The sequence below is a fragment of the Eptatretus burgeri genome, chromosome 13 (assembly GCF_056783735.1).
Source record: "Eptatretus burgeri isolate ZD-2024b chromosome 13, Ebu_testis_v1, whole genome shotgun sequence".
In the NCBI taxonomy this organism is placed as follows: Eukaryota; Metazoa; Chordata; class Myxini; order Myxiniformes; family Myxinidae; genus Eptatretus; species Eptatretus burgeri.
Window position 1 is genome coordinate 46,630,541 of NC_140973.1, and position 15,636 is coordinate 46,646,176.

At 44.0% G+C, this 15,636-nt stretch overlaps 1 protein-coding gene and 1 long non-coding RNA gene across 5 annotated transcripts in view; one reads left to right on the forward strand and one right to left on the reverse strand.

The window, feature by feature from the left end:
* Positions 1 to 15,636, forward strand: part of LOC147014402 (uncharacterized) — a 67,441-nt gene that overhangs the window by 38,600 nt on the left and 13,205 nt on the right. The window lies entirely within an intron of this gene.
* Positions 1 to 15,636, reverse strand: part of LOC147014403 (SERTA domain-containing protein 1-like) — a 44,374-nt gene that overhangs the window by 2,888 nt on the left and 25,850 nt on the right. Inside the window, exon 1 of one of the 4 annotated variants that reach the window (XM_085852324.1) lies at positions 362 to 918. The exons of the other annotated variants lie outside the window; for them this stretch is intronic. The gene's annotated coding sequence lies outside the window, so the exon portion shown is untranslated. Of the gene's footprint in view, positions 1 to 361; positions 919 to 15,636 lie in introns of those variants that run through there. 4 annotated transcript variants of the gene reach the window in all.

A 15,636-nucleotide genomic window follows, 5' to 3' on the forward strand; every position in this document is an offset into this window, starting at 1 on the left:
CACTGGAATCGCAACAACCATCAATGCATGTAAGAAACCTTCATGGGACAATCTGCCACAGCAGGATCCAGTGCTATGCATTTACACCAGACCGGGATCACAATCTACTGGATGGAGCTTGCAAGAAAAAACAAACTACTCCCAAATAACCCTCACTACCAAGGTCGCAAACCATTGGAGACACAGAAAGAGAGCATTTCATGTCAAATCTACTACCCCAAATACAATCACATCACAGCCAGTCAAAAATAACTTACTGGGTCTGGAGACAGTGTTCTCTGATAAAAGGAAAACCCCACTAAAACAATGACAAACAAAACGGGAGCAATTCGATTTACAAACAACACGACAAATACGGCACCTTCGGATCAGCTTTCACCAACAACAAATGAGACAACTTGTACATGGAGGTGGTAGCTGTGAAGGAAGGAAACTCAATGGAAGAACGTCGGTTCACAACGGGTTGCAAGCAGGCATGCAGGCAGGGAAGCAGGCAAAGTCTGAGCGTGGCATGCAGTAAACAGCCCCAACATTCCGGCAGCAAAACGAGAGAGAGCGAGAGAGAGAGCAAGCAAGAGAGCGTTGGGCCTGTTTTTTTTTTTTTTAAACACACGCAGGCATGGTGGTGGCCGAAGCTCAGAGGCTGGGGCTGTGGTGGGCTCCTCGTATGCTGGCTGAGCGCGCAGATTTATGTGCAACCTAATATGCGGCAGCGGCATGCCTTCAGCTGCTTGCCGTGGGGAGAGAGAAGAAGGAGGGAGGGATAGCTGATAGAGCAAAGGAGAAAGAGGGAAAGCAAACACGTAAAACAAACAACCACCTTTTTATCCCAAGGAGTAGAAACGGCAGCAATCTCATGAGATGCTATTTTGGATTCCCGATTTACTAAACTGACTTCGATATTCTTTATAAATGAAGTGCTGGAAATGTTTTCTCAAAACAAGAATAATTCACTCACACTGATGGCGATGTGTATTGTGGACAAAACAAGAAGTGGACTCTAATCCTGGATGAAAAAAACAAATTGCACTAAGACATACAAACAAACAAAGCAAGCATAACCGACAGAATGTTGCTTGCCTATCAAATAATGCCAGCTGTACTATTTATCATTACATTTTGATTGAAGGCAACCCTTAACCAGCAGCTCCCAAAGTCAGGTACTTATCCTGCTGTCCAATACAAACCGAAGGTGAGCACACCCACCATGTGGTGTCGGCATCTCCATGGTACCTGCGATAGGCCACGTAAAAGCAGAGACGTTGAGGGCTTGCGAAAAGTGAGACTCATGTTCTTAAGGTTAGTAGAAGAACAAAGTGTAGGGGAGGGGAGAGGGGGTGAAATATGCCAACAGAAGGTGAGTTTATTTCATGCACCCTGCCAACATTCTGCACCCATGTTAATCTGTGCTTCGGTCCTGCTACGAGCGAAAGATCACCGGCAGAGGAGTGACAGAATTGTAAGAGTAATTTGGAAGTCACAGCCACAACTGAATGTGCCCTTGTCAAAATAATTAATAATTTCTCAAGACTTATTGTCAGTTCAATAATAACCACTCCAATTACATTTCCTTTAAATCCTTAAGTTTCAGAACATTTTTGGTCATTACCTGATCCTAAAGTGGTTATTCCTGATAAACATGGGACTTGCCATGCTCTATTTTCAAGAGTTTCAAATGCATAGAGAGTATAGACGACTCTTCTTCTTCTTTTGTTTTTTTTGGGGGGGGGGGAGGTGGGGTAGGGAGATTTTGGGCAGCACTTCCTTTTGACAGATTTTAAGTGCCCATCCTGAGTTGCTATGGAAGCATAAAAAGTCAACCACAATGTATGTTCGGACTGTCATCACATCACATACATACTGGGCTAGCAGGATGGTCTACAGGTAAGCACACTTGCCTCAAAGCTATCTAGCCTGGTTTTGAATCTCAGTACAGCTATAAAATGTCATCCCAGTGTTTCACAGGAAGGGTGATTGTGTTCCGTCTGCTGGCATTAGGTGGTGGACATTAAAGATTCCATGGTGTTTTTCACGAAGAGTAGACAAGCCATCACCAGCACCCTCAACAAATTCCACATTCCCGCCCTAACCTACAGAGGGCATTGTATCAGCGGTACATCCACGCCCTCAGCCAATGATGCTACATATAAAAGAAGAACATATAGATCAGCCCAGGTGGGGAAAGCAGATTTACCCCACTCACAAATCCATTAATAAGCCAGCGAGGGAAGACCAAGCCAGTTTTACTGGGAAGAGCTGAGTTTTTAGAAGTTTAGAACCAAAATCCTTCATTCTGCTGCCTACAACTGGGTTGAACCCCCAACCTCTGGGATGTCAGCAAACATTTTACCCTGCCCAAGAGTGATTGATCGTCTGGTATAAGAGGCCAGGCAGGGCAAACATTGTACCCTGCCCTGCCTGGCCTCTCATAGCAGGCCATCAATCGATTTTGCATTTCCTTCACAATGTACAAAAAAAACTTGGACATTATCTTTATAATTTGTTCCCAAACAGTATCTACCACAAACTATCCACTTGAACAAGCACCAAAATGACAGGATTTCTCAGTCTCATGTTTTTCAGGAGAAACAAGTTTTTCACTCTGTCTCATGCAGAGATGGTCAAAAATAATGCCGAGTCATGAGTGATACTTTGAACTCTGATTTAAAGCCAAAGATAAAAAAAAAACGTGTTCAATATGATCTTCAATTTAGAAGGGGAAAATTTGACTCTGGACCACTGATAAGAGCAGTTAGAATGAACACAGTGGATGTGTGATTATGTAAGACACCAAAAAGGTTTACTCTAACCTTTAGCTTGTTCACATTCTCCACATCATTGTATTGAAAAAGAAAAGTTGCAAATTCTCCCAGTTAGATCTCGTTTTGTGTGAATTCGATGAAACAATTGACCTTAATTAAGTGTCCCACTATATTGTGGTCACTTTAAAACCAAACAAGTAATGTCCAGAAGTGTTCAGACAGTAGAGTTGCTGTATTTATTGTCCGGTCATCATACATTTTGTGGTTCAGGAGGAGGTACACATCTTGGGAATGTGCATGTGGTTAACCATTTATTGTAAATGGCATTTCCGCAAAATTAAAAGGGTAAGAGATGGTTGATTGCCACAGCCAGCAATTTCTTGAGTAAGCAAATAAAGATTAAAGTAGTTACCAAGCAATGTAATGTCAAAAAACATCCAAAAGACTGGAATGTGATCATCAAATTTCAACGAAAAACCATTGTTTAACTTAAATGCTTTCAAGAAACCAGCCGATACACAAGTTATTCCAAACAAACACCACCGTAAAGAGTTAAGTGCTTTGTTTGAAAGTGCTCTACTCAATGCATGTCGAAAGACTTATGCTCAGGCAGAGCATTCAAAATCCTTCGGTCCTTTGGCATAAAGCCATAAGTATGACTTAGTGCTGTGACAGGTGCACACACACATGCAGTATCTTCTATCTATCCATATATTAATACTGAAGGACCAATTTTGTGCTCCTCCTAGCGGTTGCGTCACGTTTTTCTCGGTACTGTGACCTGGACTGAAAGAAACTTCGTACCTGTAAGAGTGCATCACACATCGTGGCAATAGTCAAACTTCAACTCTGAAGCAGAATAAACACTTTTCGTTTTACATGGCGACGTGTGACGTCACCGCTGAGAGGCGTAAGGACGTCATGACATCATCGGTCATTCGCTGACATCATTACGCCTGTTGTCGACAGACCGTCACCGCTGAGAGGTGTAATTCCACTCCTTGAAAATAGTATCTGCAATGTAAAACCCTCTTCTACACATGCTGACTACCTCAGAATGTGAATTTGACACAAAAAATGTAACAAGAAACATTGTATCTATATATTAATACTGAAGGACCAATTTTGTGCTCCTCTTAGCGGTCGTGACACGTTTTTCTCGGTACTGTCACCTGAGAAGTTTTGACACGGTGTCTGTACGTCAAAGTAGACACGTGCACAAATCAGGGGACTTCTTCACTAGGAGTAGTGTACACAAAAATGTCGTGTTCAAGGACGTTTTGTAGGCTTCATTAGGTAAGGCCATGGAGTACATTGACTGGGATCCGGCTCTTACAAGAGCCGCCACTGGTTGTCATATTGGGCTCATGTGACAGAATCCGTCTGTGACGGGGTTTCGGCTCATGTGTGTGTGTGTGTGTGTGTAATATATATATATATATATATATATATATATATATATATATATATATATATATATATATATATATATATATATATATATATATATATATATATATATATATATATATATATATATATATATATATATATATATATATATATATATATAGCCTGGTGTGTTGGCACAGTGGTTAGGGCAGCGGCTTGGGATCCAAAAGGTCCTGAGTTCAAGCCCCGTTGGGCCACTGAATTAATACACCAGGGGGTTGACTCAGCCTGTCATCCTTCCGAGGTCGGCGAAATGAGTACCAGTGTACTGGGTCGGTGTATACCCCGGTTAAAATAGGTGTACCATATCCCTGTGTCGTAAGAGGCGACCAGGGTTGTGTCAGGAAGGGCATCGGCGTAAAACATGTGCCAAATCACTATGGGGATCATACGGATGATCCGCTGTGGCGACCCTTAACGGGAGCAGCCGAAAGAAGAAGATGTATGTGTATATATATATATACATACATATATATATATATATTATATATATATATATACATACATATATATATATATATATATATATATATACATACATATATATATATATATATATATATATATATATATATATATATTCTTATTTCGGCTGCTCCCGTTGGGGGTCGCCACAGCGGATCATCCGTTATGATCCGCATAATGATTTTTTGGCACAGGTTTTACGCCGGATACCCTTCCTGACGCAACCCTGGCCGCCTCTTACGACACAGAGATATGGTACACCTCTTCTAACCGGGGCATACACCGGGCCCAGTACACTGGTACTCACTCCGCCGACCTCAGAAGGATGACAGGCTGAGTCAACCTCCTGGTGTGTATTAATTTAAGCGGCCAACAGGGCTTGAAGTCAGGACCTTTTTGATCCCAAGCCGCTACCCTAACCACTATGCCAACAACAGGATATATATATATATATATATATATATATATATATATATATATATATATATATATATATATATATATATATATATATATATACACACACACATATTGTTACGGCTGTGGAAATTCGCAAACCACCATTCAGGGCCCGTAGGTGAGATATCTCTAAGTACATGTGCAGTTAGCCCAAACCCGTTGTATCGAGGGAATTTATGCGATTCATTCGGGCTGCGATCCTTTGAGTTAGGCGTTTTTCTGTTCTATCTTAATTTTGAACCAACCACGTCTCAACCGCCATCACACAACAACCACCTTAACCACCACGCCAGCCATCGTCACCAACTACAACCACGCTCCAACCCTCAGACAACAACAACAACGCCAACAGCCACGACCTTTACCTTCACAACTCAATCCCGCAAACATCGCATCACCGCCATTCCCAACGGCACCATAACCATCAACCACCACCGAAAACCCTCCACCACCTTCATCTCTCTCCTACGGCCATTCCCGCACCACCTGTGAACACTGGGCGTCGGGCTGTCTCGGGCCCGTTCGGTGATTGGTGCCGAACGCACCGAGCCGCGAGCGCAAATAGCGGCCTTTCCGAGGGAAAATTTGGATCAAGAACGCTACACGCCCACTTTTCCTCCGTCCAATTAGCAAGCGCGGGGCGGCTTGGCCCCGCCTCCAGGCGTGCCTGTGTGAAATCGATATATGCAAATTCTAAGATCAGGGAAGGTTCACGCCCCCGTTGCCTCCGACCAATGGGCGAGCGTGGCTCCGCCCCCGAGGTCATCCTGATCCGAATATTTGCAAATTAGCTGCTCCTGCCAGCCTATAAAACGGCGAGCGCAAAGCGAATCGGGGCAGAGTGAGTCAGTTTTGGTTGGAGAGTGGAAGAGAGCCGGGGGAAGAGAGTGTCATCGAGAGAGTTGGGTTCTGGAGTCGGCTGAGAAGAGGCAAAGGAGCTCGGATCCGAGGCGAGAAGGACGGCGGTCGGCGACGAGGTCACGGTGTGGGATCGCTCGTCGCGGGACCCAAGCCAGCCAGCCATTCTCCTCCCCCCAGGGCATCAACAATTCCCCCTTTCCCCCGCGCTGAGATAGTGCAAAAAGGGGGCCCCGTTCCCACCCCACTCCAAACGTCGTGCCAACGAAACCCGCCAAGGAGCACGGAGTCGGGGCACAGCCGCTCGGCCACATCTGCGGCTCGCCCACAAACGCGTCACGAGGACGCGGGTTGGACCGCCCCCCCCCCCCGGTCTCACGGACATGGCCGCTCCTCCAGGTCACGCGCACAATTGGCCTACAGGCCTGTCTGCCCCCTTGTCTATGAGGGTCGCTTCTTTCCTTTACTTTTGAGTAAATGTGTGTTGGCACCGTCTGCGAAGTAGAACTGCATAAGTGTTGCCGTGTGTGCGCGTAGTCGGTATTAACTCTGCGTCGTTGTTGCTTTTGTTTTGGTTGCTATATGTGCATTTTCACTGTATGGCTGTATATATGTGCTTTCCATGTGCCGGGAAATAAATGTGCATTGTATGGACTGTTTTCCCATTTCGCTTCGTCTTTTCTTTATTGACCCTCCATCCTGCTTCACGTAAAGGGTTCGTAGTGGGTGCAAAACGCCCGGTAAATAATCTGAACCGTCGAGGTAGATGATAACACCGCTCGGTTATCACTGTAGCATGGAACGGACCGCTGAAGCGGTTCGTGTCCGGAGTCGGCCTGTGGCGTGGTACGATCGCCCGGTCGACCATCCGCGCAGGTACTTCGGTAGATCGAATTTGGCGAGCAACCCTATCCTGCGCGGGTGGGAAATTGGCACGGTCGTGGTGGGGTTAAACCCCCACCCGTGACTAGCTCCCGGCGTTGTTCCGAGAGGGTCACGGCTGAATTGCCCGTCCGGTGTGCGACGTGCCGCGATCTGAGTTACACGGCCGTCCGCACGCCGGCGGGCGCGAATTCGCAACTATATATATATATATATGTATATATATATATGTATATATATATATATATATATATATATATATATATATATATATATACACACACACACACACACACACACACACACACACACACACACACACACACACACACACACACACACACACACACACACACACACACACACAAATATTGGTTCACGAAAAATAAAAGTGACCACTATATTCGTTATTGTTGTGTCTGTCTGTCTGTCTGTCCCGAGCATAGCTCCGTGGGTTTTGATCCGATCCTGATGAAATTTTGGTGGGAGGTTTATATCATGATCTACTTGTGTTTTCCTGAAAATGGGCGTGGTGCACCTATTATGGGTGGAGCCACGCTCAAAAAACGTGTTTTTAGGGGGTAGCCAATTTCAATTTGCATCTTCTCCTTGGGGTTTTGTCGAATCTGACAGGGGTTTCGGTATTTGGTTAGCCCAATGGCACCTGCATAGCCCCACAGAGCTCGATTTTTCATTTTCTTCCCAAGGTCAAGGCCACAACGTCACGAACTTAGAAAATTGCGATTTTGACATAAAAAAATTTCTTCTCCGAGGGGTTTGTCGAATCTGGCAGGGTTTCGGTATTTGGTTAGCCCAATGGCACCTGCATAGCCCCACAGAGCTCGATTTTTCATTTTCGTCCCAAGGTCAAGGCCACAAGGTCACAAACTTAGAAAATTGCGAATTGTGTTTTTAGGGGGTAGCCGATTTCAATTTGCATCTTCTCCTAGGGGGTTTGCCGAATCTGGCAGTGGTTTCGGTATTTGGTTAGCTGAATGGCACCTGCATAGCCCCACGGAGCTCGATTTTTCATTTTCGTCCCAAGGTCAAGGTCACAAGGTCACGAACTTAGAAAATTGCGATTTTGACATAAAAAGCCATCTTCGCCGAGGGGTTTGTCGAATCTGGCAGGATTTCGGTATTTGGTTAGCCCAATGGCACCTGCATAGCCCCACAGAGCTCGATTTTTCATTTTCGTCCCAAGGTCAAGGCCACAAGGTCACGAACTTAGAAAATTGCGAATTGTGTTTTTAGGGGGTAGCCAATTTCAATTTGCATCTTCTCCTCGAGGGTTTGTCGAATCTGGCAGTGGTTTCGGTATTTGGTTAGCCGAATGGCACCTGCATAGCCCCACGGAGCTCGATTTTTCATTTTCGTCTCAAGGTCAAGGTCACAAGGTCACCAACTTAGAAAATTGCGATTTTGACATAAAAAGCCATCTTATCCGAGGGGGTTGTCGAATCTGGCAGTGGTTTCGGTATTTGGTTAGCCCAATGGCACCTGCATAGCCCCATGGAGCTCGATTTTTCATTTTAGTCCCACGGTCAAGGGCACAAGGTCACAAGGTCATGAACTTAGAAAATTTCAAATTTTGACATAAAAATCAGACGACCGCCCAAACTTTGAGAGCTCGGATGACAATATTTTTTTATGCATAATCTTGAGGTCATTCCCCACCTAAAGTCTTGAAACCATTTTGCTCTATCTCGAACACCTTGCCCGTGGCGCCCCCTTCAAGTTTGTTTTTACGCTGATTTCATCAAAGTATGGATAAGCCAAGGAGTGTGAAATGCCATATAGCCTATATGACGTTATATTGTTCCTGGAATGTTCCTGAGGAAGTTTTGCACCAAAGGTCATAATCCTTGACCTTTGACCTTTAAAGTTCACAAAGGTCAAATTTTCAAAGTTGTGGGAATCGAACCGGGTTTTCGACCTTCGATGAACCAACTCCATTAGGCTATAGCACGTATACATCCTGTTTCCTTATGTTAATGTCCACAACATTGTTTTGGGACCTTTAACGGTTATGCAAAGGTCAAATTTTTTAAGTTGTTGAACGAAACCGGGTTTTCGACATTTTGCAGCTAATAACCTGTCACCCGTACCACATCATGTTGATCATTTTTATAACTTGGTCAAACATTATCACATTGTCTCATCCTTGACTTCTGCAACAATCTACATCGTCAAATACCGCTCGTGAACCATCATAGTCTTTCGACTTGTATACAATAACGTCAGTGTGTGGCCATCCATCTGTCCACCTGTCCACCTCTTCCATAACTCCAAAACCACGAAACCCAGCGACCCCAAACATTTCATTCATGTACCACTCCAAGGTGGTACATGAATGAAAACTGGGTGTTTGGGTTAATTTAAACATCCCTTTTGAAGATAATTTATGGGGTGCTCATCACGAAAAACCAAAATAAGCCATACCAAGATGGCAGCGCTGCATCTTGGCCAGCCCTCTGTCAGCTCGCACGAGTCTTAAGCCACGATTTCTTTTTGGCCTGCTCAACAATGCCTTGGCTTGGAACAGGCAGAAATGATTCCTTAACGACAAAGTTTTCATTTTTCAGTTTCCTCATTTATATCATTTAATGCCCGATTATCATATCTACGAATCACTGGAGACATTGCAATGCTTATAAATGCCCGGAGACGCCAGTGATCGTGGCTTCATTTAATTTGTACACATGCCATAACTTGTAGATTCTCTTAAACTAAGCCAAATTTCAAAATTTAAGCTCCATAACTGAACTTAAACATTCTGACTGCTAAAAAGTGTTCACTTGTCCAATTTAGACATAGTTTAACATTTCGAGCGTCTGTGGAAGATGTTTAATATGATGAATCGGCAATCGCTAATCGCTTGCCAAGCTAGTCGTTACTTCTCAACCATTTTTTTGTTTGGAGTGCTTCTTTGAGTGCTTAAGCCAAATGGCGAGTGCTCTACAATATTCGTACCATCATTGAATACTGTATATCAATCGACTTGAACAAAGTTCAGGGACCACTTGCTTGCATTGGCCACATGTTGTTCTGCAGTGTCAGATGGAAGCTGGCTCGCTAAAAATGTGCAATTTTACTTTACACCATGTTTCCCCTTTTTGTATGATCTCCTTTCATAATAAGATACGTCACTTCAGCAGAGATAAATACATATAAAAAATGTAATGTTTCGTTTTTAAAAGTTTCTTCAACCATGTCATTGGAGTGCTTGCTTGGACTCTTCAAGCTTCGATCTCTACAAGCTTCCATGGCGATACCTTGGTGCGGTTGTCCGTGTGGACAACTCTGGCATTGAGAAGGCAAAATAAATTAGATGATTACAATGAGTAAAAAATGTTTTCAGTTACAAAGGAATGAATCAACACATCAGAGCAGGATAGCCGAGAGGTACGAATGCTCGCTCTAAGCTGTCGAGCCTGGGTTTTAATCTCACCTCTCCCCGCCCCCCCCCCATCCTCTCCAACTGTGTAGAGCGACATTTAGTGAGGCGTTGCTCTTCACTCTTCCCCCCTCTCTCACCCCTCTCAGCTCCCCTCCTTTCTCCCCCCTCCCTCCCTCTTCCTCCCCCTGTTTAATATTTCCATCAGTGAAGCGACGGATTGTATTTGCTGGTATATTATAAAGCAGTAGTATCCCGTCGTCCGTCTGTCTGTCCCTGAACTACTCCCTCTGTTTTGGGGCTAGCCCCACCAAACCGTCTGTGCAACATTTTGGGGTCCCAGCCACTGTCCGAAGGTGGGTGGGAGTTTTCATCAATTCCTCAACACAATTATGATTTTGACTTTTGATCCGTACGAAGCTACTCCCGATCCGGATGTAACGTCAGAAGGATGTTTCACTTCGTTTACTTCATGAGTGTTTTCAACATTGTATTTTGTTATATTAATGGTATCATATTAATTATCCTCACCGAAGGAAAGGGTATTGCACTTGGGTCCATTTGTTACTTGGCCAAAAAAATGTTTTTGACAATTATGTTGATCGCTTTCATTTCTTTGTTTGTTTATCTGCTCGCTCAACTTTAATCACCTACAGGTCACAATTTTAAACCCATCTTCAAGAAACTTCACTAAATCGGTTCACGGTTCGACAGAATCGTTTCTTTTTTGAGGTCAAAAGGTGATCATAGGCCAAAGGTCAACAACTTTTTGAAATTTCTAAAATCCTCAATTTTCATCCGATTGATTTCAAAATTGAAGAGGACTTTTTTTTATCACGTCACTGAATTCAACCACCAACTATGTTTGAGGTCAACATAGGCCAAAAGAACAAAATAGGCCAGATTTCTAAAAATCCTCAATTTCCATTCGATTGTCTTGAAATTTGAAGAACATTTCCATATGACGTCACTGAATTCAAGTAACTATTATTCTTGAGGTTAACATAGATCAAAAGGTCAACATAGGCTGAAAGGTCAACATAGGCCAGTTTTCTTAAATTGTCAATTTCCATCCGATTGACTTGAAATTTGAAGATGAGTTTTATTTCAGGACACTAAATTAAACCAGCCAATTATTTTTGAGGTCAATATTGACCAAAAGGTCAACATAGTCCCGAATTCAACAATGAAGGTGGTGTTTCTAAAATCCTCAATTTTCATCCGATTGACTTGGAATTTGAAGAGATGTACACGACCGGTCAAAAGTTTTAGAACACCTGCATTTTTCCTGTTTTTACTGAAATTTAAGCAGTTTAATGTTTCCATGTACTCTGAAATTAAAGCATAGAACAAATAAACAATTGCAGATAAAAACGAAATCATGGAATAGTTTTGTTGAACAAAATTTAATCTAAATTTTTGACTCATCAAAGTAGCCACCTTTTGCAGATATAACAGCCGAACATACTCGTGGTATTCTTTCTGCAATGGAAATCAAATATTGTTCGGAAAGTTCTTCCCAACACTGTTGCAGACGTTTCCACAAATGTGTTGCACTTGTAGGTTGCTTTGCTTTCACCCTTCTGTCAAGTTCATTCCAAACCAGCTCGATGGGGTTTACGTCTGGAGACTGTGCTGGCCATTCCATGATTTGAAGCCTACCGTCTTGTTCTTTTATTCTAAGGTAGTTCTGAAATAGCCTGGAGATATGTTTTGGGTCGTTATCTTGCTGTAGGATGAACTCCTGACCAACTAGGCGTAGACCAGAGGGTATTGCATGGCACTGCAAACTGCTGTGGTAGCCCTTTTGGTTTAGGGTGGCAGTCACTCTGTGCAAGTCGCTGACTCTGGATCCAGCAAAAGAGCCCCAGATCATCACGCTTCCTTCTCCATGCTTGACAGTTGGTGTGCACACTGAGGAACCATCCTTTCACCGACTTGACGGAGTACAAAAACCCTACGTGATGACTTCATGTGGGATTTCAAATTTTGATTCATCGGTCCATAAGACCTAGTTCCAGTTTTCAGCAGTCCACTGGTGGTGCTTCATGGCCCAGGCAAGCCTCTTTTTGTTATTTTGCCATCTTCGCAATGGCTTTCTTACTGCCACGCCTGCAGCTCGAAGTCTTTTCTTCACAGTTGAAACTGAGACTTCCTTGCTTCGACAAGTGTTAAGCTGTGCTTGAAGCTGCTGTCCTTTGAGCCGCCGATCACGCAAGCTGTTGACTCTCAGAAACTTGTCTTCTGATTGTGTTGTGGCTTTGGTTCTGCCAGACCTCTTCCTGTCAGATTTTCCTTCACTTTCCAAGTGCCTTTTGATGGTGTAGGAAACTGTACCCACTGACACCTTGGCCTTCTTTGCAATTTCTCTAAAGGAAAGACCTCCACTTTTAAGGGTTATCATGGTCTGTCTGTCTTCCTTTGTCAATTGTCTTTTTCTCACCTTTATGATAGACATATACTACTTCCTGCAGTGCAATGCTGTCCAAATAACGCTTCAGAGGGTGTAGCAACACAGTCTGTTACAACACTGCTTTTATATAGACAGGTTTTTAATTAATCAACAAAAGTTGGGACACCTGTGGGAATTGTTTGCATCAACTTTCAAGGTTTAATTTACTTCCCTTGCTGCAGAACAGCTGCAGTTGCTTACCCATTACTGGTTTCCTGAAAAGGGCCTTTTTTAACAACTCTAAAATTTTCATTATTTTTCAGTTTTTGGTAAAGGCCCAGTCACACCTTGACATTTTAGCCAGCAATGGCAACGTATTAAAATGTATGTAAAACGCTGGCTTACATTGAACTTTTGATGTTTTTTTTTTAAAGATTCGGACGTATTCATAACGACTTGGTCTTATGCATAACGTATTAGTAGCGGACACAGAACGTTTCGTTGTGTTATAGATAACTTATACCAACGAATGTTGAACCTGTTGTCGGCATTCACAACCTATGCCCAACGATAGTCTAACTTATGCATAGCGCGCTGCACGCATCGCCGACGATGACGTGGTGTAGGTTATGAAAAGGCTGCCGCACAACGATTCAAATCATAACCGCCGCAGAAATGGAAGTGTCAACATCGCAGTCACACCTTGGCGATCTTGCCAGCGTATGCCAACCTCTGAAAAATGCGTCTAAAATGCTGGCGCACGTCGAATACGGTATGGGTAAGTTTGGTATGCGTGAATAGAACGCTAAAGTACGCTATCATACGTCATATTAAATGGACTAAGTCTTGTAATTTTAAACATGTTGAAAATTTTACGACGTACTTGCCGTATGACACACGCTCCACATGCGATGGGAATAAGTTTTACGCACAATATGCGATCGTTGACACACATCGACACACGTTACTTGTAAGGTGCCAGACTTACTTGTAAGGTCCTCAATGCCAGACAGGAAATCCGAGCCGTATCCCTGGACATATCACGTGCTTTTGACACAGTCTGGCACCCTGCCCTACTCACCAAACTCTCTTCCCATGGTATTCAAGGCCATCTCCACTCATGGCTCGCAGACTTCCTCTCCTGTCGCAGTCAACGTGTGGCCCTAAATGGAGTTCTTTCATCCCCTCTTCCTGTGCAGGCTGGAGTTCCTCAAGGTAGCGTTCTGGGCCCTGTTCTTTTTCTGGTTTTCATCAATGATCTCTCGGACTCTCTGGAAAATCCTCTATTTCTCTTTGCCGATGACTCCACCCTCTGCCGTACCATCTGTCATCCCTCAGACCGGCAAGCAGCAGCTTCTTCGCTCACTGCAGATCTGGATAAAATCACAAACTGGTCCAACACGTGGAACATGTCTTTCAATCCAGACAAATCTCACACTCTCACTATGTCTCTTCGAAAGGACCGTTTACAACCCCCCCATCCACTTTCTCAACAATCCTCTGGAAGAAGTCTTTTCTTTCAAGCTTCTGGGTCTCACTATCTGCCATGACCTTTCCTGGGAAAGTCACATTTCCAACCTTGCCTCAAAAGCCAGTCGCCGACTGGGAATCCTCCGTCGTGCAAAGTCCTTCCTCGGCCCTCTTGAGCTCCTGACCACTTACAAAGCTTTTGTCCGTAGCCTGATGGAGTACTGCTCTCCCCTCTGGGCTGGTGCTCCTGCCTCCCACCTTTCTCGACTTCACGCTGTCGAAACCAGGGCTTTTAAGATCATTGGCATCTCCCGCAATGAAGCTGAGTCTTTGGGCCTCTCACTCAATCACCGCAGCTTGGTCGGTGGTCTTTCTGTCTTCTACCGACTCCTCTCCAGCCTTGCCCCCCCTGCTCTCTCTGCGATTTGTCCCAACCACATTTCCACAGGGCGCTCAAGGTCCGCCAACAACCCCCTTCTGGTAAAACTACCAAAATCACGAATCACTGCTCATCTTCACTCTTTCATTCCTCTTTTTTCCCGCCTTTGGAATAAACTTCCTCACTCTATTCTTTCCCATTCTTCCCTTCAGGCTTTCAAAACAGCTGTCCACCACCACCTCTTATCTTCCCCCATCCAAATCCTCGATCTTTTCTACCCCCGATAATCCACCCAAGCCCACTTCCTTCAATTCTCCTGCTTTCCTTCCTGAAAGTCCCTTTAATGTCCATCTTCCCCTCGCCATGTTCCCCGTCCCATCCCCATCCCTCTCCCTTCCACAGTTCACCTGTGTCTGTTCCCCAATGTTTTGTCCCTTCCACTCCCGCCCCTCTTGTCTCATGCCTCCTTGCTGTGAGTTGTGTGTTAGCTCTCATACGAGCCTCGACCAAGGTATACAAAAAAAAAAGTGCTCATCAGTCGAAACACGTCAAGGCAATGGTTAACATCAGTGTTCCAGACTCCCAGTTTTGTTTTGTTTTTCTTCGCTATGACGGTGTTCAGTGTACAGTGCAGTTATGATTTAAATCGTTGAGCGGCAGCCTATTAATTATATTATAGAAATCTGCACTAGAAATCGAAGTGTCAAAATCACCATCATACCGAAGGAAGGAAGAAAAAAAAACAAACAAACAAAAAAAAAAACAGGGAGTCTGGAACACTGACGCTAACCATTACCTTGATGTGTTTCGACTTATGAGCACCTTACAAGTAACGTGTGTCCATGTGTGTCACCGATCGCGTAACGTGAGTACAACACGTAACTCATAGGTTAGAAATAAGTTTCGGGTACGCTAAACATTACCTCGATGTGTTTCGACTTATGAGTAACTCACAAGTAACGTGTGTCGACGTGTGTCAACGATCGCGTGACGTGCCTACAACTAATGGCCAGCGTTATGCGGAAAGTGAGAGTCATACGCTGGCATAAGTCTTAAAATTTCAAGCATGGAAAATTTGAGGACAACCGAAAAGTACAACGTTTAAAGCCAGCGTACAACG